Raw genomic sequence first — 23,726 nt, 5'->3', positions numbered from 1 at the left:
CAGTTACTCTTGCTTGGTGCAGGAATTGGACCTGCTGGTAAGAATTTCATGCAAATTTGAAATCGCATGTGGTATACAAGTGCCAAAAATTGGGCCTTTGTGGAAGGTGGTGCCTGAACACCGTAACCAAGGCCTCGCAGTTACTCTAGCTGGGTGCAGGAATGGGACCTGCTGGTAAGAATTCCATGCAAATTTGAAATATCATTTGCTATACAAGTGCCAAAAATTGGGCCTTTGGGGAAGTTGGTGCCTGAACACCGTAACCCCTCACAGTTAGCAGGGCACAGGGACAGGGCCTGCTGTTAAAAATGACATAATACATTTAAATTGTATGCACCTGTCATACAAGTGCAGAAATATTAGGCCTTGGGGGTTGGTAGTGACCTAAACCAAAAACATTTTTGGAAGCTTGCAGAATCAAGGTACAGGAATAGGATAGGCAGCATATGCAGTCTTCAAGGGATGGCAGACCCCTAGCAAATTCAATCTGTTACATCAGCATCAGGGGCCTGATAGCTCTGGTTGATCCAGGACTGGTTCATTTTGATGAAAGTAAGCTGATCAACAGAGTCTGTGGACAGTTGCACTCTTTTGTCCATCACAAAACCTCCAGCGGCATTGAACGTCCGTTCTGACAGGCCAGTACCTCTATTGCATATTGAGCAAGTTCTGGCCAGTGGTCCATCCTCAAGACCCAGTAAGCCAGTGGATGCGCAGCTGGAAAGGTCTCCAAGTCTGCTCTTGTGCCTAGATAATCATGCACCATATGATGGAGACGCTGGCGATGGTTGCTTAAACCTAACAGCCCTGGGTGCTGCTGAGGACAAAAGAACTGTTTAAAGGCATTGGTCAGCCGGCCGCCTTCTCCACCGCTCCTCCTTCCAGAGAATGTTGACCTCCCAGTGTCTGGAAAGGCAGTACACAATTTTTTTTTCAAGGCCTCCTCAAGATGTTTCATCCTCTGCTCCCTCTGCGAAGGCAGCATGAGCTCTGAAATTTACCCTTGTAACGTGGTTTAAGAAGGTTTGCCAACCAGTAATTATCGCTCTCCTTGATAGCATGAATCCTCGGGTCCTTTCACAGGCTTTGCAGAATCAGGGAGCCCATGCAATGTAAGTTGGAGGAGGCATGAGCTTCAGAGTCCTCTGGGTCACTAAGGATGACATTGTCAGCTGGAGCAACCTCTCCACAACCACGTACAACTCCTGGGGTTTCTGGGGAATCAAAACCATCCCTTGAAGACTGCTGTATCCTATCTTCTTCCTCTACATCCATGCTGCCGAAATCCTCATCCTCCTCCTCCTCCTCTTCCTCCTGTGTGTTTTGTGGCCCTGCAGGAATGATATCTGCATAAAGGGGGCCTTGTGAGGAAAGGAAGTCCTCCTCTTCCTGCTGCTGTTCTGCCTCAAGTGCCCTGTCCATGATTCCATGCAGCGTGTGCTCCAGCAGGTAGACTAGCGGGATAGTGACACTGATCAATGCATCGCCCCGGCTCACCATCCGAGTGGCCTCCTCAAATAGTGACAGGACGATACATGCATCCTTAATCAAAAGCCACTGGTGTGGCGAAAAAAAGCCAAGCTCCCCTGACCCTGTCCTCGTGCCATACTCACACAGGTATGTATTGATGGCCCTCTGCTGCATGTGCAGCCGCTACAGCATTGCCAACATTGAGTTCCACCTGGTGGGCATGTCACAAATGAGGCGGTTGACGGGCAGGTTGAATTCCAGTTGAATGTCAGATAAGCGAGCACTGGCATTGAACGAATAGCGGAAATGGCCACAGACTTTCCTAGCCTGCCTCAGGAGATCTTGGAAGCCCGGGTATCTGCTCAAGAAACGCTGCACCACCAGATTCAGAACATGTGCCAAGCATGGAACATGTGACAAGTGTCCCAGTCGGAGGGTGGAGAGAAAGTTGGTGCCATTATAGCATACAACCATTCCTGGCTCAAGCTGTCATGCTGTCAACCATCTCTGAGCTTGCCCTTGCAGAAATGACATAATCTCTGCACCGGTGTGACTCCTATCCCCTAGACAGACCAACTAAAGCACACCATGGCATCTTTTAGGCTGACTGCTTGCATAGTCCCTTGAACGCTTAGGGAGCACTGCTGCTGCAGAGGAGAATTGCGCAGAAGAGGACATGGAGGAGGAGGTGGTGGTGAAGTAGCCAGCTGTGGCAGAACCAGCACCAGCTTTTTGGAGGCGTGGTGGAAAAACAAGCTGCAAGACCGAACCCTGTCCTGTATCCTTCCCAGCTGCCAGCAGAGTTACCCAGTGCGCCGTGAAAGAAATGTAATGTCCCTGTCCGTGCCTGCTGGACCAAGAAGAGTCAGCAGTAATGTGCACCTTCCTGCTGACTGCTTAGTCCAACAAGGCCAAAACACTACCTTCCACATGACGTTAGAGAGCCGGAATGGCCTTACATGAAAAGTAATGCCTTTTTGGGACTTGCCACTGTGGTGAAGCACATTCCACAAATTTGCAAAAGGGAGCCGAGTCTACCATCTGGAAAGGCAGCAACTATAATGCTAGCAATTTGGCCAAGCTAGCATTAAGACGCTGAGCATGTGGATGGCTGGGACAGTATTTCTTTCTACGGTTCAAATAGTAGGGTAGTGAAATTTTCCTGCTGCTCAAATCAAGCGGTGGTGTACTGCTAGCAGATTAAGTGCAAGTCTCTGTGCCACTCATTGCTATACCATCATCCCTCTTAATGCTGGTATTTGAGAAGGCATGAGTTATAGTAGTGTTAGAGATCGCAGATGAGGAGCAAGGTGATGTATGCTTGTTTTGATCTGGTGTCTCTTTCAGATGCTGTTGCCAATGGACTGCATGGCAGGAAGTCCTATGCCTTGTCAAGCATGTGGTGCCCAAGCGGCAGGTGTTCTGGCCGCGCTTGATCCGCTTTAGACACATGCTGCAAACAGCAACACTGTGGTCTACTGCACAGGTGCTGAAAAAAGCCCACACTAATGAACTTTTTGGAGTCCGCAGGGATTATGCAGCACCCTGCACCTGTGGAGCTCTGTTCTGTGACGCAATAGGTTAGCTACTGCTAGGCCGGCCTATGGAGCACATCCTGCCTCGTTGCAGTTGTGCATCCTCCTCATCCTCCCCCTCCTCCTCCTCCTCCCTCTCCTCCTCCCTCTCCTCCTCCTCCTCTATCCTGTCAGGTACCCAAGTACAGTCAGTGACCTCATCATCCCCTCCCTCCTCGTCACTAGAGCAAACTTGGCAATATGCTTCAGCTATGGCAACATGACTGCTAGTCTCTTGTCCGTCGTTGTCACCCCCTCTCTCTAGGCTCATGTTATTCCCTTCATCAACCTAGGAAACAACATCACAGCTTTCAAATTGCTGCGCCGCATCCTCCAGGAGCATGTCACCGACACTATGATCGAATAGTTCAGGTGACCCCTCTGTGCATGATGGTGGGGCAACTGAAGGTGTAGCTGTGGAGAAGGAGCTTGTGGAATGGGCCGCTTTGGCAGCTGCGGTGGAAGGCAAACTACTGGGAGCGTGGATGTCAGAGGAAGAGGAGGATGAGGATGGCTTATTGATCCACTCCACCAACTCTTCCACATCTTGTGTATGAATAGCACGGGCAGCACCGGAAATAAAGGACGGGCGTGCCCCGCCTGCAGAGGATGCATTAGGTCGACTGTGACCACCACTTTTTACAATCGACACAGAGGCTGCTTGCCCGCTTTTCGTGGCCTGTGAGCGTCAGCCTCTCCTTGTCAGCCTTTCGGACATTATGTTGATACAGATCAATATAGGGTATATGCAACTGACCAATAGATACTCAATGACCTGATATGATGTAATTGATAGCCCTATAGATGAGCTGTGGTGGTTATAGATGTACGCAAGTGACCGATTATCAATACTCTCACTGATATCTGATGTAATCTATAATCCTATAGATGGATGATCTGTGATCCCTATAGAAAGATCCACAACTGAGCAAAGGTTACTGTGGCTGATATCTGTAGTGATCTCTATTCCTACAGGTATGTGACCCCTTTAGAAAAATCCACAACTGAGCAAAGGTTACTGTGGCTGATATCTGTAGTGATCTCTATTCCCACAAGTATGTGACCCCTATAGAAAAATCCACAACCGAGCAAAGGTTACTGTGGCTGATATCTGTAGTGATCTCTATTCCCACAGGTATGTGACCCCTATAGAAAAATCCACAACCGAGCAAAGGTTACTGTGGCTGATATCTGTAGTGATCTCTATTCCTACAGGTATGTGACCCCTATAGAAAAATCCACAACCGAGCAAAGGTTACTGTGGCTGATATCTGTAGTGATCTCTATTCCTACAGGTATGTGACCCCTATAGAAAAATCCACAACCGAGCAAAGGTTACTGTGGCTGATATCTGTAGTGATCTCTATTCCTACAGGTATGTGACCCCTATAGAAAAATCCACAACCGAGCAAAGGTTACTGTGGCTGATATCTGTAGTGATCTCTATTCCTACAGGTATGTGATCCCTATAGAAAAATCCACAACTGAGCAAAGGTTACTGTGGCTGATATCTGTAGTGATCTCTATTCCCACAGGTATGTGACCCCTATAGAAAAATCCACAACTGAGCAAAGGTTACTGTGGCTGATATCTGTAGTGATCTCTATTCCTACAGGTATGTGATCCCTATAGAAAAATCCACAACTGAGCAAAGGTTACTTGGCTGATATCTGTAGTGATCTCTATTCCCACAGGTATGTGACCCTATATAAAAATCCACAACCGAGAAAAGGTTACTGTGGCTGATCTCTGTAGTGATCTCTATTCCTACAGTTCTATAAAGATTTTAGAATGTTGCAGAAACTGACCGATGAACAATACTCGTACTGGTATCTGATGTAAAGAAATCAATCTATCCCTACCTCACACAGGAACCTTGGCCCTCCCTACACTGCTACTCACTCACTGGAGCTATACTGTCTGATATGATGTAAAGAAATCAATCTATCCCTACCTCACATAGGAACCACACCCTCCCTACACTGATAGAAATGTCTCTCTGCACTGTCTGACTCCAAAAAAACTACTCTCTCTCTGCCTGAATCGCGTGCTTGTCCCTGTCTGATCGCCGCACAATGACACTACATGCTGCGGCTCGCTCTTTTTTTGTTTATAGCGCAAAAAATGAAAATCGCACAGGTGATCAAATACCACCAAAAGAAAGCTCTACTTGTTAAGGAAAACTTAAAAAAAAATTATAAAACAAATGCCACTGTAAAATATAAACTTAGCCTACCTGAAAAGTGAATAGTAGTAATGCAGTGGACAGTGTCAGCAGGGCAGTGGAAGGTGTCAATAAAGCAGTGGACTGGGCAGAGGTTTGTTTCAGTAGAGCAGTGGACAGTGTCAGTCAGTAGAGCAGAAGACTTTGTCAGTTGGGCAGAGGACAGTGTAAGTACATGAGGGGATGGTGTCAGTAGTTTTTTATTTTTTAATATTTAAAATAATTTTTTTAGCAGCCCTATTGGGGGGCTTTGGTGAAATATCAGGGGTCTAAACAGACCCCTGATGTCTCACTTTTGAGTCCGATTGAAGACCCAGTCCTTAATCTTTATCTCTGCTGCCTCAGCTGCACAGAATTAATGAACAAGGAGAGCTCTGCAATGTCTCCCTGATCATTCACAAACAGGAGCATAGTATACACAGTTTATTATGCTTTAGTTATAAATGAACACAGTGAGTAACTGGTACCGATCACTCACTGTGTTCTTTAAGAAAAGTGAGGGGCTGGTAAATGGCCATTTATCATGGGCTCTTTCCCCCACTCTCTAGCCTGAAACAATCCCCCGTAGCAGCCTGCGGGAGAGGAGAGGTAGCCCCAGCAGCACTGCGAATAAGGAGCGGGGGGGGGACCAGGGGAGCACACAGGGGGGGCATGGACAACAGAAATAAGGGGAACATGAACAGAAGGGGCGGTGGGGGCATTATTTACTGCAGCCAAATCCCCTGTATTTTCCTCCTGCAGCAGCTGAAAGGGAGAAACCCGCTTTCAGCTGCTGCAGGAGGTAAATATAGAGGATCGGTTTCAGTAAATGCCATCACCGCTTCTGTCCAGGTTCCGGGGTCAGAAAGAATTGTACGCAATCTACCTGTCACCTGACTGTGATCAACTGGTAGATTGTGATCGACGGATTAGCGACACCTACTTTAAGTTATTCATACACACACAGATTTTTTTTTTAACCAGAACCAGCAGCTTGATGAATGCAGCCAAAAATGTTGTATCTGGCTCCTTAAATTGAAAATGTTGGGCGGGAGTGGGCTGACAGGGCCACCCATGTAGCAAATTCAGAACAGGAAGAAATTCATAATTATTAAGCTTATACACAATTCTGCACCTGTCTGTACCCAGAGACCCAGTTATGTCCTTATTGGGTGCTGCCATCTTGTCTCTCATTGAGAATGTAAAGCCAAGTTGTCAGTCATGGACCATATGTCAAAGACAACCTGTGTACCTTGTCAGGATCCTTTCAGAGCCTGGAGCTGCTCTGCTACATCAGTTGATAGCAGGCTATAGCCCACTTTCAGCTGACTCTGGGTCACGGGAGGGCAAAAGTAAATGCACTTCTGAGACCCACAAAAAAAGCTTTGGCCATATTACTCTTTTAACAAAAAAGCTGAAATTTGTGTAGCAGGAGTAATGCTGTTAATTCTGCTTAGACCAGTGTTTTGGAGAAAGTAGATGCATATTTGAAGCAGATGATGCAGCAGATTAGGAAGGTACCATTATGTTTACATGCCTTGGGAATGAAAAGAGTCACTTTAAATCACTTGATGTGATGGACACCCTCACTGACCAATAGGGAGGCTCAGGAGGCAGAAATGGCCAGGGCCACACTCAACTCATTTACTGGAAAGCTGAGATTCTCCTACAGCAAGGGTCTCCAAACTATGGCCCTCCAGTTGTCCAGGAACTACAATTCCCATCATGCCTAGTCATGTCTGTGAATGTCAGAGTTTTACAATGCCTCATGGGAGGCGTAGTTCCACAACAACTGGAGGGCCGTAGTTTGAAGATCCCTGTCCTACAGTGTCAACTGCCTAAATCTCTGTATCTTCCAGTCCTTTTGACATGTTTTTTTATGGAAAGTAAGATATATTTATAAGTTGGTAACCTTAACATATCCTCTGTTTAAATTGCCCAAATTATGACAGGTATTCTTTAAGTCTCAAGGAAAAAAAATGTCAGAAAAGCTCCCAGTGCCTATGTGGGTGGCCCTGGCTTTTCCTTATCAACTCCTACTTTCTTATCGACAGTGAAAAGCCTTGATTTGGAAAGCAATAAATGCTTCACTTTTACACTATGAAAAATGTATGATCACCGCGTCACAAAACCACAGGAATCATGTTTTTATGGAAACAGTTATTGCAGCTTCCAATACAATACAGAAAAATAAAACATTAATGTCATTCACATAACCCAAGGCTTTACTTTAACAGGTAATAGGTAAAGCTGAACTCCAGGCAGACTTACTGTAAAACACATCTTTAAGTCTACATGCACACTGTAATCTCTATGACGCTTTTTCTTCTACAGGAGTTTAGGAACAGAAAAACGCTGTAAAAAGCTGCATTTTTGCACTGCCAGACAGCCAGATTTCACATTTACAGATTTCACATCCCTGAGTTACCATTAGCAACCTTGACATGCACAGGGAGGGTTGGGAGAAGAGAATAGTAGGATACTCCGAATTAACTATGCACAATATTGGAGAAATTCTATCTCTCGGTACAGCCAGGCTGTTGATCCACCTGGCTGGTGAATTTATATTTAAGTCTCTTTCCTAAGATGACTTGATGAACTAAGGTTATCTTCAGGACACTCTCCTCAGTATCCTCTTTCTTGACTGCCGACACCCGTCCACTGACTATCCTACTCTTGGGGTGGCCTCCCTCAGGTCAGGCCCCTTGACACGAGCCCCTGTACTCACTATACTGTTTTTCTAGGGTCTCCCGTGTCTCCCCCCCCCAGTCAGTTCTCCTAGACCTCTGAGGCCATGTTCAATTGCTACACGGGAGGAGGCAGCCACTACCCTCCCTCCGGGACTCTGCTCTCCAGCCAAAGACCCCACAGCACATGTGCTCCTGGCTTTTATACAGTATCCCAAAATGCACCCAGGCAACCTGCCCCTTCCAATCACCAGGACTGTACCAAAGCCTATGCATCATTTGTCAGGTTTCCTCCCACTGTCCAACATGCCTCCCTGTTGGACCAGTGCGAAACACTCTCTAGACATAATGAATCACATACTGAGCACAATGAGCAGACCTCACTAACAGATCCTGCTCTCTAATAGGCAGAGAGCAATATAGATTTGCCTGCTGCTCCTTTGATAGGCAGACAGAGCCAAAAACTATACTCTCTCACTAGCACCTACCTAGGAGGGTGATACACTCACCCCCCCCCCCACCAAACGAGCCATGTCCTCACTGGCTCTGGGCAGCCGCCCCTACGAAAATAACTTTTCACAAAATTTTCATGGAGTATCTCACAAACTTGGAAAAGGGGAAAAGGGAAATAACAAATGTACAGGGCCATGGGGCATACCCCATATGTGGCCAGTAGATACAATAAATTACGTGGAAAAATATATGACTCTACTGTACAAATATTCACACATTTATGTACACATAGCAGGTGCATTTAAATAAATGCACCCCCTGCCAAACAAAAATCTGCTTGGACAGGTAAACATCACCCTGTCTAGCTAACTAAATACAGTATCTACATTGCATGAAAATTTGCATTAAGTAGTGGAGGACCTAGACAGACCTGAAAATCCTAATAAAGCCTGCAAAGGAATCAAGTTAAGCATGAGTTAATACACTGTTACTTACTCGCAGTGATATTGCCCTCTCCTCAGAGGCGACCTACTCACCACATTTATCTCTAACTGCAACATTCTTGTAGAGATCTTCATCAGTCCAGGCCCCCTAAGGGCACGCTTGACTCAATGTTTCATTGTTTTTCCTGAAACAGATAACAAACAAACCCTGCCAAGCTGACTATCTAACAATTCCATATCAGTTCCTACTGAGAACCATTTTGTTGACTGAATAATAGGCACAGTCCCTCTCCGACACTAGGGCACTGACTCTCTCCTATTATAGTAAGACCCACAAGTTCAGAAGGAAGAAATGCAGAGTCCACCTGACTGGTGTTCACACTGTTCTTTCCTTCTGTAACACTGAGGCAACATCTCTTCTTCTGTGACAAGCTATTTTGCTGGAGCCTGAGCAACTTGTCTACCTGTGAGTTTTGCAAGTCTCCTCAAGGGGTCCCTCACTCTGCCATCCCCCTTCTCTGAATAGACAATGGGCCACCACCTCCTCTCCCAAGGTAGCAACTCACACAACATCCTTTCCACCGGCCCACTGGCCTAACAGGATCTTCACAAAGTGTCCTTTGAGCAAAGTATCTTTGTAAAGGGGTCCTCTTTTTGGCCCGTTGGCCCAAATTTCTTCACAAAGTGTCCTTTAACTTGTTCCAGTAAGTGATCCTGGCCAGTTGGCCCAAAGGATCTTGACAGAACATTCATTAAGATGGCTTCTTGTAGCAACTGAAGCATAGAACTAAGTGACTATTAAAGTTCTCTGAACAGAAAGTCTTTGTGGGTTAGAGGGTCGGCCCTCTTTGGTGATAATAAGCAGTGGTAGCAGTTCTACTGGTTCCCAATCCTTCTTGCAAGGATAGAAGGGATAGGAGAATATGGAAATATGGCTTTCAGCCCCAACAACAGCAACTTGAACTTTTCTTCGGTCTCTTAGCCCCGTTGTAACAACTTTCAGGGTAGCCAGCCTTGTAACACAAAATCTTCTCTACAGGGGTGGGAATTCTGCATCCTCAACAGTAGTAGTCGGGATGAGGACAGTCTTTCCCTTAGAGTCCTGAATTGGAACAGACCAAGCCTGACCAGTTCCACGTGGGCGGCGAACTTCCACACGGTCTATGTGGATGGCCCACCCCATATTCTAGTTTGCCTTCACAGAGCAAAAGGTGTCCCACAACTCAGGCCTCTCCTGGTTCCGATACTGTTTGGGGATGTACAGAAACTCCCAAATTGCGTCGTCACACCACTCTTCTCTCTTGGCCTCAGCTTCCTACATCATCTCCCGAGGAACGTAGAAGTAGTCATACTCCAGGGTCACCTTTCTCTGTATTAGACGCTGTCATCTTGAGAACTTGGGAAGGTCCTGTCTATTCCTTCTCCCAGGTGGGGTGTATAGGGTCTCCTCCCTCTTGATGAGCTTGGCATAGACCTCATTCTGATCCCGAGCCTGGGGGTAGGTATGAGGTGGGGACAAATCTGGGACCCTCGTAGCACAGGCCTCACAGAACCCCAAGTTCTTGGCACACTGCATGCGCACCACAGCCTCCTTTGTTTCCTCATCAAGTGAACTGGGACTTGCAGAGCTGCTCCTCTCCAGTCCCATTCTGTCTCCTCTTCAGACTTCCACACATCTATTCCTTCTTCCAAGGACCCAAATCGATGCTGGAAGCGGGGCAACTCTATATCAATGGCTCCAGCCTCCCCTTCACTAGACACACTAGAGGCCTCTCTCCCAGGAGCCCATTGATTCCCCTCTGCCTTAGTGAAAGTTATAGGTTCTGCCTGTGCAGGTATTGCTGGCCCTTCTCCTGGCCGTGACTCGGCCTGCACCATCTGGGTACATCTCACCCCTGAGATATGAGTCTCCCTGGCCTGGCATATGGCAGTGTAGCTCTGCACCACTGGCCCCAGCTCCAGCAGCGCTCTCAGCACTTCTCTTCCTCCACCCACAGGGATCCTCATAGGCACCAGCAATTCTTGGGTGAATCCTGTCTCCCAGCTCACACTCAGCTTCCTGGGCTGACAATCACTCCGCACTGCCTGCACAAGCATGTCACCACAGTGTCCACACTGACTCCATGCCCACAGCCGCATGGACACATTCAAGCATCGGCTACATACCAGCCCGAGATGCTCCTTGTCCCCTCTACTGCACAGCGCTAGTCTTCTGATGGGCACCAATCGAACTCCTGTGTCCCACAGGACCGACACTGGTGATTCCACTAACTTTCCAGGCACTCAGCCAACACGTGGGATGGCCCCTGCGCTCTGGCTCTTTCCAGCATCCGCCATCTTGCTCCTCCACACTTGTGTCTGCTCCTCAGCTACACCTGATGGCGGAAGTGATGTATCAGCTGTCTTCCTCCACTCAGATTGGCAGTCCATGGGCGGCGACTCTCTGGCGGTGGCTCCTCCTGTTAGGCGGATCTCTTCAGTGTGCGCTTTCCCGCACGGTGCAGTAACCTCTTCACTGCTGCTACAACTCTGCTTAGCCAGGACTAATGTCACTGCGTTGCAGATTGTGTTCACCGACACACACATCTGCCCTTTCCATCTGTACCTGGGCCTCAGCTGCACTTCTTTCTTCCCAGGCCAACTGACCTCTTATACAGTTTGGGAAAATTGTCCCGCTGTCATGAATTGCACGGTCAACACTTTTCTTTTCTGACACACCGATCCCTGTGTCCAGGGTCACTGCTCTCTTCATCCACACTTGCACCGATTACTGTAAAGCAGACACAGTCCTTTTGTGCAATACAGTGCATTTCTCCTCCATCAACTCTCCAACATTTTACTTGGAAAAACATATTGTTTCTTGGGTAAAAGTCCGTCCGTTGCCCATGGCAACCACCGTTACAAACGTGACTTGTCAGCACACTTTCGCTGATCACTGTAGAGCAGACATTCCTTTCTTCACTGACACTCCAGCACATTACTTGGGGAAGCATAGCATTACTTGGCGAGACTGCTCGGCCGTTGCCATTAGCAACCATTGCTGTAACCCAGGGGTGCATCCCGGACGAGCTTCAAAATGTAGCACTGCCCACATAACGACTGCCAGATTTAACACTTACGGGTCCCCCTGAGTTACCATTAGCAACCTTGACATGCACAGTCTCTCACTTTTCCTCTTTGGCTCATCCAATAATCAGTCACGCACATGAACTTTAATGGCATCCCAGTCTTAGTCTGTAGGGTTCAATATTAGGTTGGCCCATCCTTTGCAGCTATAACAGCTACAACTCTTCTGGGAAGGCTGTCCACGAGGTTTAGAAGTGTATCTATGGGAATGTTTGACCATTCTTCCAGAAGCGCATTTGTGAGGTCAGGCAATGATGTGGGCGAGAAGGCCTGGCTCACAGTCTGCGCTCTAGATCTTCCCAAAGGTGTTCTATCAGGTTTAGGTCAGGACTCTGTGTAGGTCAATCAAGTTCCTCCACCCCAAACTCGCCCATTCATGTCTTTATGGACCTTCCTTTGTTCACCAGTCCAAATCAATTGGTGGACAGTAAATTATGGTGTGGGTTGTTTTTTGGGGTTGGGTTTAGCCCCTTAGTTCCAGGGAACTCTTAAGGTGTCAGCATACCAAAAGATTTAGGACAATTTTATGCTACCAAGTTTGTGGGAGCAGTTTGGGGATAGCCCCTTCTTGTTCCAACATGACTGCGCACCAGTGCACAAAGCAAGGTCCATAAAGACATGGATGAGCAAGTTTGGGGTGGCGGAACTTGACTGGCCTGCACAGAGTCCTGACCCCAACCCGATAGATCCCCTTTGGGATAAATTAGAGTGCAGACTGTGAGCCAGGCCTTCTAGTATAATATCAGTGCCTGTCCAAACAAATGCGCTTCTGGAGGAATGTCTATGGGAATGTTTGAGCATCTTCCAGAAGTGCACTGATGTTGGACGAGAGTCCTGGGTTGCAGTCTCCGCTCCAATTCATCCCAAAGGTGATCTATCGGGTTGAGATCAGGTTGGGAGCATGACATTTTCCAAAAAATCTTGGTATGCTGACACCTTAGGAGTTCCTTTCACTGGAACAAGGAGTCAAGCCCAACCCCTGAAAAACAACCCTACACCATAATCCCACCTCCACCAAATGATTTGGACCATTGCACAAAGCAAGGTCCATAAAGACAAGGATGAGCAAATTTGGGGTGGAGGAACTTGACTGGCCTGCACAGAGTCCTGACCTCAACCCAAAGGAACACCTTTGGGATTAATTAGAACGGCGACTGTGAGCCAGGCCTTCTCATCCAACATCAGTGCCTGACCTCACAAATGGGCTTTTGGAAGAATGGTCAAACATTCCCATAGACACACTGCTAAACCTTGTGGACAGCCTTCCTAGAAAAGTTGAAGGTGTTATAGCTGCAAAGGGTAGGCCAACTCATTATTGAACCCTACGGACTAAGACTGGGATACCATTTAAATGATTGTGTGTGTAAAGGCAGGCGTCCCAATACTTTTGGTAATATAGTGTATGTGATTAGCTGTGGCGTGTCAATTAAATCTTAAATCTTAACGACACCCCCAGTTTGATCGCATATCGCAGTGCGATCTGACAGTTCGCACAGGATCGGATCGCACAAGTGTGAACCACTGTGTGATCCGATCCTGATGCGGCTGAAAAAATGCCTCCTGTGCGTCTTTGGTGCGGGTGCAGTGCGAATTTCAGCCATACAAAGTGTATGGCTGAATTCGCATCCGCACAGGAGATCGCATGTAATGAAGGAGCAGTGCGCTCCGAATTACATGCGATCTCGCAAGCCGCACAAATGTGAACCGACACTAAAAGAAAGCTCTATTTGTGTAAAAAAAATGATAAAAAAATGTCATATGTGTACAGTGTTGCGTGACCGCGCAATTGTCATTCAAAGTGTGACAGCACTGAAAGCTGAAAACTGTCCTGGGCAGGACCAATTGGGTGGTGAAAGTGGCCAATATTGGAGTGGTTAATGTAGAAAAAAAGGATTCCTGAATCCAATTCTCTGTACTTTTACATGTTTTAATGGGAAAGGTAGCACAAAAAACACACAAAAAAAGACTTCTGTAATTTAATGAAAAGGAGTGATCGCTTTCCTGACATGCCCAGTCTGGCATGAGATTAATGAGATGTATTTGGTGTAAGAGGCTTGATATATCCACTTTGGGGAGGTGATCTGACCAGAGGCCGTGTCATTTCTCATGTCACAGAGGTGTATGTATATCTTCCTTTTGGCAAGTCTCTGTTGGTGGCACATTGGTAGGTGATAACTAATTGATGAAAATGAGACAAGACTGACACATCTGCTGTGTCCTGACTCTTTGGTGGCCTTCCTTTGATCTTCTTCCTCTATTTCCCCTGAAGAATTCCAGTGATATACATTAATGAAACGTAGTGTTATTTATGACTGCTTGTGTACTTCCAGACCTGGAGTATAGTATAGATAAAGAACATGCCTGTCCATCCACATAGATATATACAGTCTGATGAGCTTGTGTGGAAGGCTGGTCCCAGACATTACAGGACAATCAGATAGTCATGTACAATCTACATTCCCATATCTAGGGTTGTATGCATGCTGTAGGCCAGCAGTTCCTGATGCACCATTGACCCTGAGGCATAAAGGAATGATTTGCATGGCTCCGCTCACTATCATAAAACAAAGAATAAACTCAGTTTTTTTGGATTTAAGATAGAAGTGAGACATGCAGAGTCCTTCTGTGTTAGGCCTCATTCACATATGTGTTTAAGGACAGACTATGAATTCCTGTAGTGGCAGTGGACAATAAAATAAAATGTTTTAGTTATCCATACACTTTAATTTTTACCCAGACTAGACCTGGGCTTTAACCACTTGCCGACTGCCGCACGACTATTTACTGCGGCAGTCTGGCTCTCCTGGGCAAAGCGACGTAGGGCTCTAGGGGGCGAGCGCTCCCGCTCGTTCCCGCGCAAGTGACCCGCGGCTCCGATGTCCGCCAGGCACTCGCGATCTCCCGCTGGAGAGGGAGAAAGACAGGCGGCTAATGTAAACAAAGCCGTCTGTCATTCTCCCTGATGTAACTTCAGAGACTACACGATTTTGCTATGTAGGATCGTATGTCTCTGATGTTACATCACAAGCCACGCCCCTTTACAGTTAGAATCACTCCCCTAGGGACACAGTTAACCCCTTCCCTGCCAGTGTAATTTTTACAGTAACAGTGCATATTTATAGCACTGATTACTGTAGTAATGTCACTGGTAACCCCAAAAGTGTCAAAAATGTCAGTCAAGGGTCCGATCTGTCCGCCGCAATGTCGCAGTCCCGCAAAATAAAAAAAAAAAAAATCGCAGATCGCCGCCATTACTCGTTTAAAAAAAAAAAACACCAAAAACAACAGAAACCTTTCCCTTAGTTAGTAAACGCAATAACTTTTGCGCAAACCAATCAAAATACGCTTATTGCAATTTTTTTTACCAAAAATATGTAGCAGAAAACAAATTGGCCTAAAATGATAAAAAAATTTAGATTTTTACATTTTTTTGGCTGAATTTCATATAAAAAAAATGTGAAAAATATTGTTATTTTTTCAAAATTGTTGCTCTTTTTTTGTTTATAGCGCGAAAAGTAAAAATCGCACAGGTGATCAAATACCACCAAAAAAAAGCTCTGTTTGTGGGGAAAAAAGGACGTAAATTTAGTTTGGGTACGGCGTTGCATGACTGCGAAATTGTCAGTTAAATTCGCACAGTGCCGAATCGCAAAAAGTGGCCCAGACGTAAGACAGCAAAATCCTCCGGTGGTAAAGTGGTTAATATCTCCTGTTGGCAATCATTCCAGGACTGCACTGAGTTGATTGCATGCACTTGTCCTACATGAAGTTAGTACAGTCCTTTGCTTTTTACATAGGTGGAACTGAAAGTATTATTGCTCATGAAAAGTGTAAAATTTAATTTTATCCTTTGCAGGATAGATACAAGACAAGCAGATATGATTGCAGATGCTTCTTTTTTTTGAGGAATAAGAACACTAGGGATGACACCTGTATGTTTTTGTATCATCGTATTCTGGATGTATATCAGGATAATCATTAACTAAAAAGCAAGACATGAAAGGCAGAGTAAAAAATGTTTCGCGAGACTTTTTTCTTACATGACACAACATATCTCATATCTTCGAACGGTCCCAATTTTAACAGGATTGTTGAGGGATTTGTACTAGGTCCTATTCTAGCACCCGGTGCCAGTATCCGACCTGCACAGGTACAGGAAAGTGGAAAACCTATCCCCACCTTTTTGGTCATTTAAAAATAAGGATACGTGGCTCAAAGCTGCAAGGGAAGTCTGGGATTGTCCATTAAAGTAACGCAGGTAGTAAAGTAAAAGTAAAGTAAAGTACAAGAAATGGGCAATTTGGGACTTTATATGAGAACTGGCGAGCACTGCACAGTGTCTCCATCCCTCTGAATAGTCAATTGAAAAGCAAGATGGGATGAATGAGGGTGTGTGAAAAACAGCCGATCCCTAGTTTGAAATACTTACCCACCAGTCTGCTAACAAACCAAAATAAACCTGTCTAACAAATAAGTTAAAAGCAGGAGTTTAGTTAACACATATTTGCAAATGCATGCGGAAGCTGCAAGGCCAGCGACAAGGCATCCTGCGTTAAAGTAAAGTAAAGTAGGAAAATCTTCTGGTCTTAAAGTGGTTAGAGTTACTACCCCGACCAGAAAGTCGCCCCGTGACTTTGAAGAGACTTGTTTAGAGACTTGGAAGAGACTTGGAGAGACTTGGACAGACTTGGAAGAGACTTGTGCACTACTTTGAAGAGACAGGCGACTTTGTCTGTGGGGAATTCCTGGCTAATCTCTTTCTTCTTCCTGGAAAGTCTGATAACAAGTCGCTTCAATTAAGATAAGGAGGCGACTCCCATTGAAGTATATGGGACAAGTCGGATCACAGGTCGCCTCAAAGTAGTACAGGATCCTTTTCTGAAGTCGGAGCGACTTCAGTAGTGCCAATTAAGACGGCACTGATTGATTAACATTGCTTTTGTTATGTCAAGCGACCTGGGGCAACACAAGTCGCCTCACAAGTAGTGCTAGTGTGAATGGGGTCTAAAGCTTTGTAAGCAAAATCCTATCGGCCCCCTTCCTACCCTATAAAGATCTAGTTCCAAGCTGTCCATATCTGCAGACTAATATTGAATTATATGTCCCTTTCAAGTCTATGGGGGTATTAGTGCACAGGCATGGACAGCCTTGCACTAGATTTACATTGACCGGATAGCAGACAGTGCAGGAGGACACAGCCATTGGAGGAGGTATGTACTCACCTAGAGTGGGTAGTGGTAGTGGAAGGGAGCTTGTGGGATTTTAGACCAGTTCAGTGGTTCAGAGCAAGGGAAGTCAATCCCAGACTTCCCTTGCAGCTCTGAGCCAGGTACCCTAATTTTTTGTGGTCGTGCGACACTGTACCCAAATAAAATTGACGTCCTTTTTTTACCCACAAATAGAGCACCACCGGAATCACATGAACTCCAGCGACGTAGGTTTTTCTGGGTCCTGCGTCGCTGGACCCACTGCCGCAGTAGGATTACTGTGAACAGTCGGCAAGTGGTTAAAGATGCCCATACAGTAGAAGAATTTTCTTTGACATTTTTTAGTTTTTGGAACATTTTTTCAATTTGCTAATTGTCAGTGGGGTCAATCGACGTTCGTTTTTTACCACAGTGATGAGAAAATTCAAAGGAGCAAGATGGAAAATTTTTCTTGAATGAACAAGTTTCTAACTTGGAATGTGGTTTTCCTTTGGGAAAGTCCACTCATTCCAAAACTGAATGGTAAAAGCAAATGAAATTTTGAAGTAATGAATAACATTCATTAAGTCATTGAATGTACTGAGAATTTTCGTACAAATACTCAGGGCTTTTTTTCCCGCTGAAAAAAAAGCCCTGCAAATACTAGTACGAATATTTAATGAACATTTGTCCGAAAATCTACTAATGTATGGCCAGCTAAATATAGATCACAGATAGATAGATAGATAGATAGATAGATAGATAGATAGATAGATAGATAGATAGATAGATAGATAGATAGATAGATAGATAGATAGATAAAGTAAAATGGTCTTAAATAAAGAAATAACAGTTCATTACTGTGGCTTCAAATTGTCGGTGTAAAATTTGAGTTTTTTCATCATATATGTGACAATGTGAATGACATTCAGCTCTGAAGGAATCCGTGTCACCAGCTATAAGATCTCATTAATAGATATTGTTGTGCTCACAGCTCTGAGATGTCTGGATACAAGGACATCTGGTAGCCTCCATGCCTGCAGACTTTAGATGAAGATTTAGGATTAGATTGCAGACTCTACGCATAGCTATGTGACTTTGCATTAACCACTTAAGCCCCGGAGGATTTGGCTGCTAAACGACCAGAGGGCATTTTGCGATTCGGCACTGCGTGACTTTAACGGACAATTGCGCGGTCGTGCGACGCTGTACCGAAACGAATTTGGCGTCCTTTTTTTCCCACAAACAGAGCTTTCTTTTGGTGGTATTTGATCACCTGTGCGATTTTTTGATCACGCGCTATAAACAAAAAAAGAGCGCCAATTTTGCAAAAATAGCAATATTTTTCCCTTTTTTTTATATGAAATTCCCCCCAAAAAAAATGTAAAAATCAAAATTTTTTAATATTTTCGGCCAATTTGTTTTATGCTACCTATGTTTGGTAAAAAAAAATCGCAAAAAGCGTATTTTGATTGGTTTGCGCAAAAGTTATTGCGTTTACTAACAAAGGGAAAGATTTTTGTCATTTTTGTTGTTTTTTTTTTTAACGCGTAATGGCGGCGATCTGCGATTTTTTTTGCGGTACTGCGACATTGCGGCGGACAGATCGGACCCTTGACTGACATTTTTGACACTTTTGGGGTTACCAGTGACATTTCTACAGTAATCAGTGCTATACATATGCACTGTTACTGTAAAAATGCACTGGTAGTGAAGGGGTTAACTTTATTTGAGAGGGAGGGGCTGTGTGTGTCCCTAGGGGCGTGATTCTAACTGTGATTGGCTGTGGCTTCAACTGTATGCAGAGTGATCAATGGATCTACATAGTAGATCCATGTGATCAGCTCTCATACAGAGAGGAGAATGACAGGCAGCTTGTTTACACAAGCTGCCTGACTATCTCCCTCTCCCCCGCCGATCGCAGAGTGGCCGGCGGCGATCGGGTCCGCCGGTCACGCGCGCGGGGGGGTCCGTGACCACGCGGGAGCGGGAGCGCGCCTCCGGCGGCGCGCGCTCGCTCCCTAAACCCTCACAGGCGAGCGACGTAGACCTACGTCACTTTGCCTGTGAGGGGCTGACCGCCGCCGTAGATAGTCGTGCGGCGGTCGGCAAGTGGTTAATATTTGAGACAGCAGCTTATGTTAGCGATATAATAATTAGTAGAGGGGAACAGGTATTCTACTAAAGTAATTAGGGGACTCAGTGACTTCCCTAATTTTTTTGAGCAGTAGAGGCGGTCAGAAGAAAGGGTATGTGCCCAGCCCTGGAGCATAGGTGGCAATCTAATAAGTGTCTGCTATTTATTAGTATTAATATACAGGATTTATATAGCGGCAACAGGTTACACGGCGCTTTACAATATAAGCTAGTAGAGATGGGCCAAACACCCACCTGTTCGGTTCGCAGTAGAACTCCGGAACAGGGGAAAAGTTCTAACCCAAACGGTGAAACCCATTGAAGTTTATGGGAGGCAAACAGGAATAATCAAAAGTGCCCATTTTGAAGGCTTGTATGCAAGTAATTGGCCATAAAAAGGGGTATGATGGTCCAGGTACTGCCCTGGGGGACATGTATCAATGCAAAACCTTTTTTTTAAAACAATGGTTTTTCAGGAGCAGTGATATTAATGATGCCTAAAGTGCAACAATAAAAACAAAAAAATCCTTTAAATATAGTGCTTGGGGGGGGGGATGGGGGGTCCCCTCAGTCTGCCTGTAAAGTGGTGCATCTGTAGCATGCATAGAGTATGCTGTAGCAAAAATGACATTTCTAAAAAAAAAAAAAAAAAAAAACAATTTAAATCACATATGAATTGACTAGTGGTTGCAATTGCAGGCACCAGGCTACTGAAAAAAATAAAAACGGCATGTGGTCTTCCCAAAATCCATAACAGACCCTTTTCTGGGAATGCAGCCTGGCAGGTCAGGAAAGGGGGGGAGGGGGATGAGCTAGCGCCCCCCTCTCCTGAACCATACGAGGCCACGTGCCCTCAACATGGGGGGTGGATGCTTTGGGGCAGGGGGGCTCTGCCACAACCCAAAGCACCTTGTGTAAATGAGTATATCCCTACCCATTCACCAAAAAAGTGTCAAAAAATTATAAATACACAGAGACAGTTTTTGACATCTCCTATATTAGAAAATTAAAAAAAAAAAACAGTGCCCCCCAATGTAAATCTATTATCAATCACACCACCCTTTGTCCATGAAGGCTGGCAGCCTACTGCAAGCTCCGCCATTTGACAGTTCTTATATAGGTAAGGGGCAGAGCCACATGGCCACATCACCTGGTGGTACTGCCCCCTTGTGAGGTCATGGACAAGTGCATGCTGGGTCGGCTATGTCACAAAGGGGGTGGTGCCTTAAAATACCTGGGTAACTCTTGAGGGTTATAAATAATGATCATTTCCAAGTGCTAGTTGTTGCCCCAATATACGATCACTGCCTTTTCTTAGTAGAGGAACAATCTTGTTCCTGCATATGCTGTATCCTGCATTGCTGTAAGAAGCAGCCAAATCAGTGAGGAAAGTTACAGCATGTTGTGATATACCAGGATTAAAGATCTTTTATTCATCATTCTCATTCAATTAGGAGAACTTATTCTTAAACTCTGTTTCTGTTTGTGTCGTTTCAAGATTCCCCAGTCTGAAGAGGGCAGCACTTTCATAGCATGCCAGTCCTGTATGGTCACCTATTACAGTCCTTGGAATTATTATTAATTCCGTAGCGCTATGGTGTCAAGTTTTCTTTACTTTGATCCTCATCTAGGTTACAACAATAGACAAATGAATTTGATTTACTAAAACTGGAGAGCGCAAACTCTGGTGCAGCTGTGCATGGAAGCCAACCAGCTTCTAACTTCAGCTTGTTCAATTGAGCTTTGAAAAAAAGCATGGAAGCTGATTTCTACGCAGAGCTGCATCAGATTTTGCAATTTCCAGTGTGCTTAGGCTGATAACACACAAACAATTCAATTTTTTGTGTATTTATTGAACACACCCATTAAATTTTCACAGTGCTAGAGGAAAAACTACATGAACCATTTGAGCGGATAGCTGGTCAAACCTCCTTTGGCAGTATTGACTTAAAAGAGAAGTGTGGGAAGGGCAAAAAAAATCATACTCACCCAGTTAGCTGCAGCATTATGCCAGCTGCAGCTGTCCCCTGCCCGCTCTACCCTGAGAACTAAGTGATAAAACACTGCTGAACGCTCAGTTCTCCCCCTCCACTCTAAGCAGAGAGCCGTGACTGTCAGTCAGTGGCTCTCTGCCCCTCCAACACTCACTGGAGCGTTGAGCTGTGGAAGGGGACAGGGGTGGCTGGCTCAGGCTCCTAGCAGCTCGCTGCCGGCGGTCCAGGCTTCTGGGCTGATCCTGACCATATTGTCAGAATCTTTTCAGAGCCGCGACCAGCTGATTAACGTCAGCCAACAGCGGACATTAGCCCGCTGTCGGTTGAAAATGGGTCACAGGAATGCAGAATAAACTGCAAACCTTTGATCTACAACAGATGTATAGCCAAAAAAGCTATGGCTATGCTGAGTTACCAAAAGAGCTTGCTTTAAAGGAGGGGAAAATTTTCATATGACAGAATACAACTTTAGAAGTGATGTAATGTGTTGATTTGCTTTGTATGTTTTTGTTTTCGTTTCCAAGCATGCGTAGTCTTGCTCTTTTTATTTTTTACTGTACAAAAACTGTACTAATTAAAACAAAAATCGGACGTTATGGTCATGTACGATAAACATTTTTTAGCCTGCACCTTCAGTTTTTGTCAGAAAAGTCGGCATCGGTGGTCGAAAGCACTATACTAACGATCAGATAATCGGCAGATTGTTCATTGTACAAAATTCTACTTCTGATTTTCTTATTGTGTATACGGGCTTTTAGGGTCATTCCACAGCATCTCTATGGGATTAGGGTCTGGGCTCTGACTTTGCCACTCCAAACGCCGTATTTTCTTTTTCTGAAGCCAGTCTGGGGTAGATTTACTTTAAAGCTTAGGGTCATTGTCCTGACACATCATCCAAATTCTACTAAGCTTCATCTGGTGGACAGCCACCCTGACATTATTCTGTAGGAAATTTTGTTTACTTGGGAATTCATTTTCCCCCCCGATGATGGCAAGTGGCCCAGGCCCTGAGGCAGAAAAGCAAGCACAAATCATGATGTATCCTCCACCATACTTAATCGTTGGGATGATGTTTTGATGTTGGTAAGCTGTGCCATACATAGTGCTGACTGAGTATCCTTCTCAAGCAATTCAACTTTTGTTTCATTAGTCCACAAAACATTTTCTCAGGTAGCATAGCGACTTGCCAAGGTGTTCTTTGGCAAACTTTAGGCTTGCATTAATATATTTTTTGGAGCTTCCTCCATGGTGCTCTGCCATGGACATCCTGCCTGTTTAAAGATTTACATATGGTAGACTCATGAACATGGATGTTTGCCAGTTCCAGCGATGTCTTCAAGCCTTTAGCTGTTACTCATGGGTTCTTCATCTCTATCTCATTGAGGATTCTGCATTGTGCCTTGGAGGTGATTTTGGCTGGGCACCCACTTCTAGAAGTAGAAACCACAGTACTAAACTGTCTCCATTTATAGGCAATTGGTCTAACTGTGGACTGATGGATGCCTAAATGCTATGAGATTGCTTTTTATCCCTTTCCAGCCTTATGTAGATCAATTATTCTTGATTGAATGTCTTCAGAGAGCTTCCTTTTGCAAGGCATGGATCACACCAGCTAATGCTTCTTCTGAACAGCAATCTTAAAATGTTTGAGTGTCTTTTATCAATCAATGTAGCTCTAAACCACAACTCCAAACTCATTTAATTAAATAAACTACAGGTGTGTAAACTACTGAATCCAATTTGCTTTCATTGAAGTAATAAGGCTATGGGTTCACTTATTTTTTCCTCCAGCACTGTGGGTGTGTTTAAAAAAAAAAAAAAATAATAATAATACACAAGAAATTAAAATTATTTATGTGCTATCAGCTTAAGCACATTTTTCTTGTGACTTAGACAAGGATCAGACCGCTTTATATGACAAATTACAGCAGACAACCAGTTAATCCCAAGTGGTTCACATAGTTTTTCTTGCCACTGTATACATACAATATACAGAGCTATGTTCCAGCAGGGGTACAGGGACTTTATGCCCTGCTCCTGGAGTAAAATGTAGTTGGATTGAGCCCTGCTCAGCCATTCACAAGAAGCTTTGTATTTTATGAATGAGTACAAGGCTTCCTCTTACTGGCAGGGGAGGAGAGGATGATGTCACAATCATTACCTCAGACAATCAAAAGAAGTCTTATGCCTCGTACACACGCAACGATTGTTGGCCGACCGATCGGCAGTCTTTTGTCCAGTGTTGTTGTGTTGGTTGAAATGTGCTCTAGAGTCTAGACTGCACACAAATTTTCTCGGCCAACAACAACTAACTTCAGAAGTGATGTCATGTGCTGGTTTACTTTCCGTGTGTTTTTTCTTCTCTGAGCATGCCCAGTCTTGCTCATCTGATTTTTGTCTGCCGAAATCTGTACTGACTGACGAACAATCGGCCGTTCTGTTGACGGCCAACAA

Source organism: Pelophylax lessonae (assembly GCF_965119305.1).
Source record: "Pelophylax lessonae genome assembly, chromosome: 3".
Taxonomy (NCBI): Eukaryota; Metazoa; Chordata; class Amphibia; order Anura; family Ranidae; genus Pelophylax; species Pelophylax lessonae.
This window is presented reverse-complemented; position numbering follows the sequence as displayed.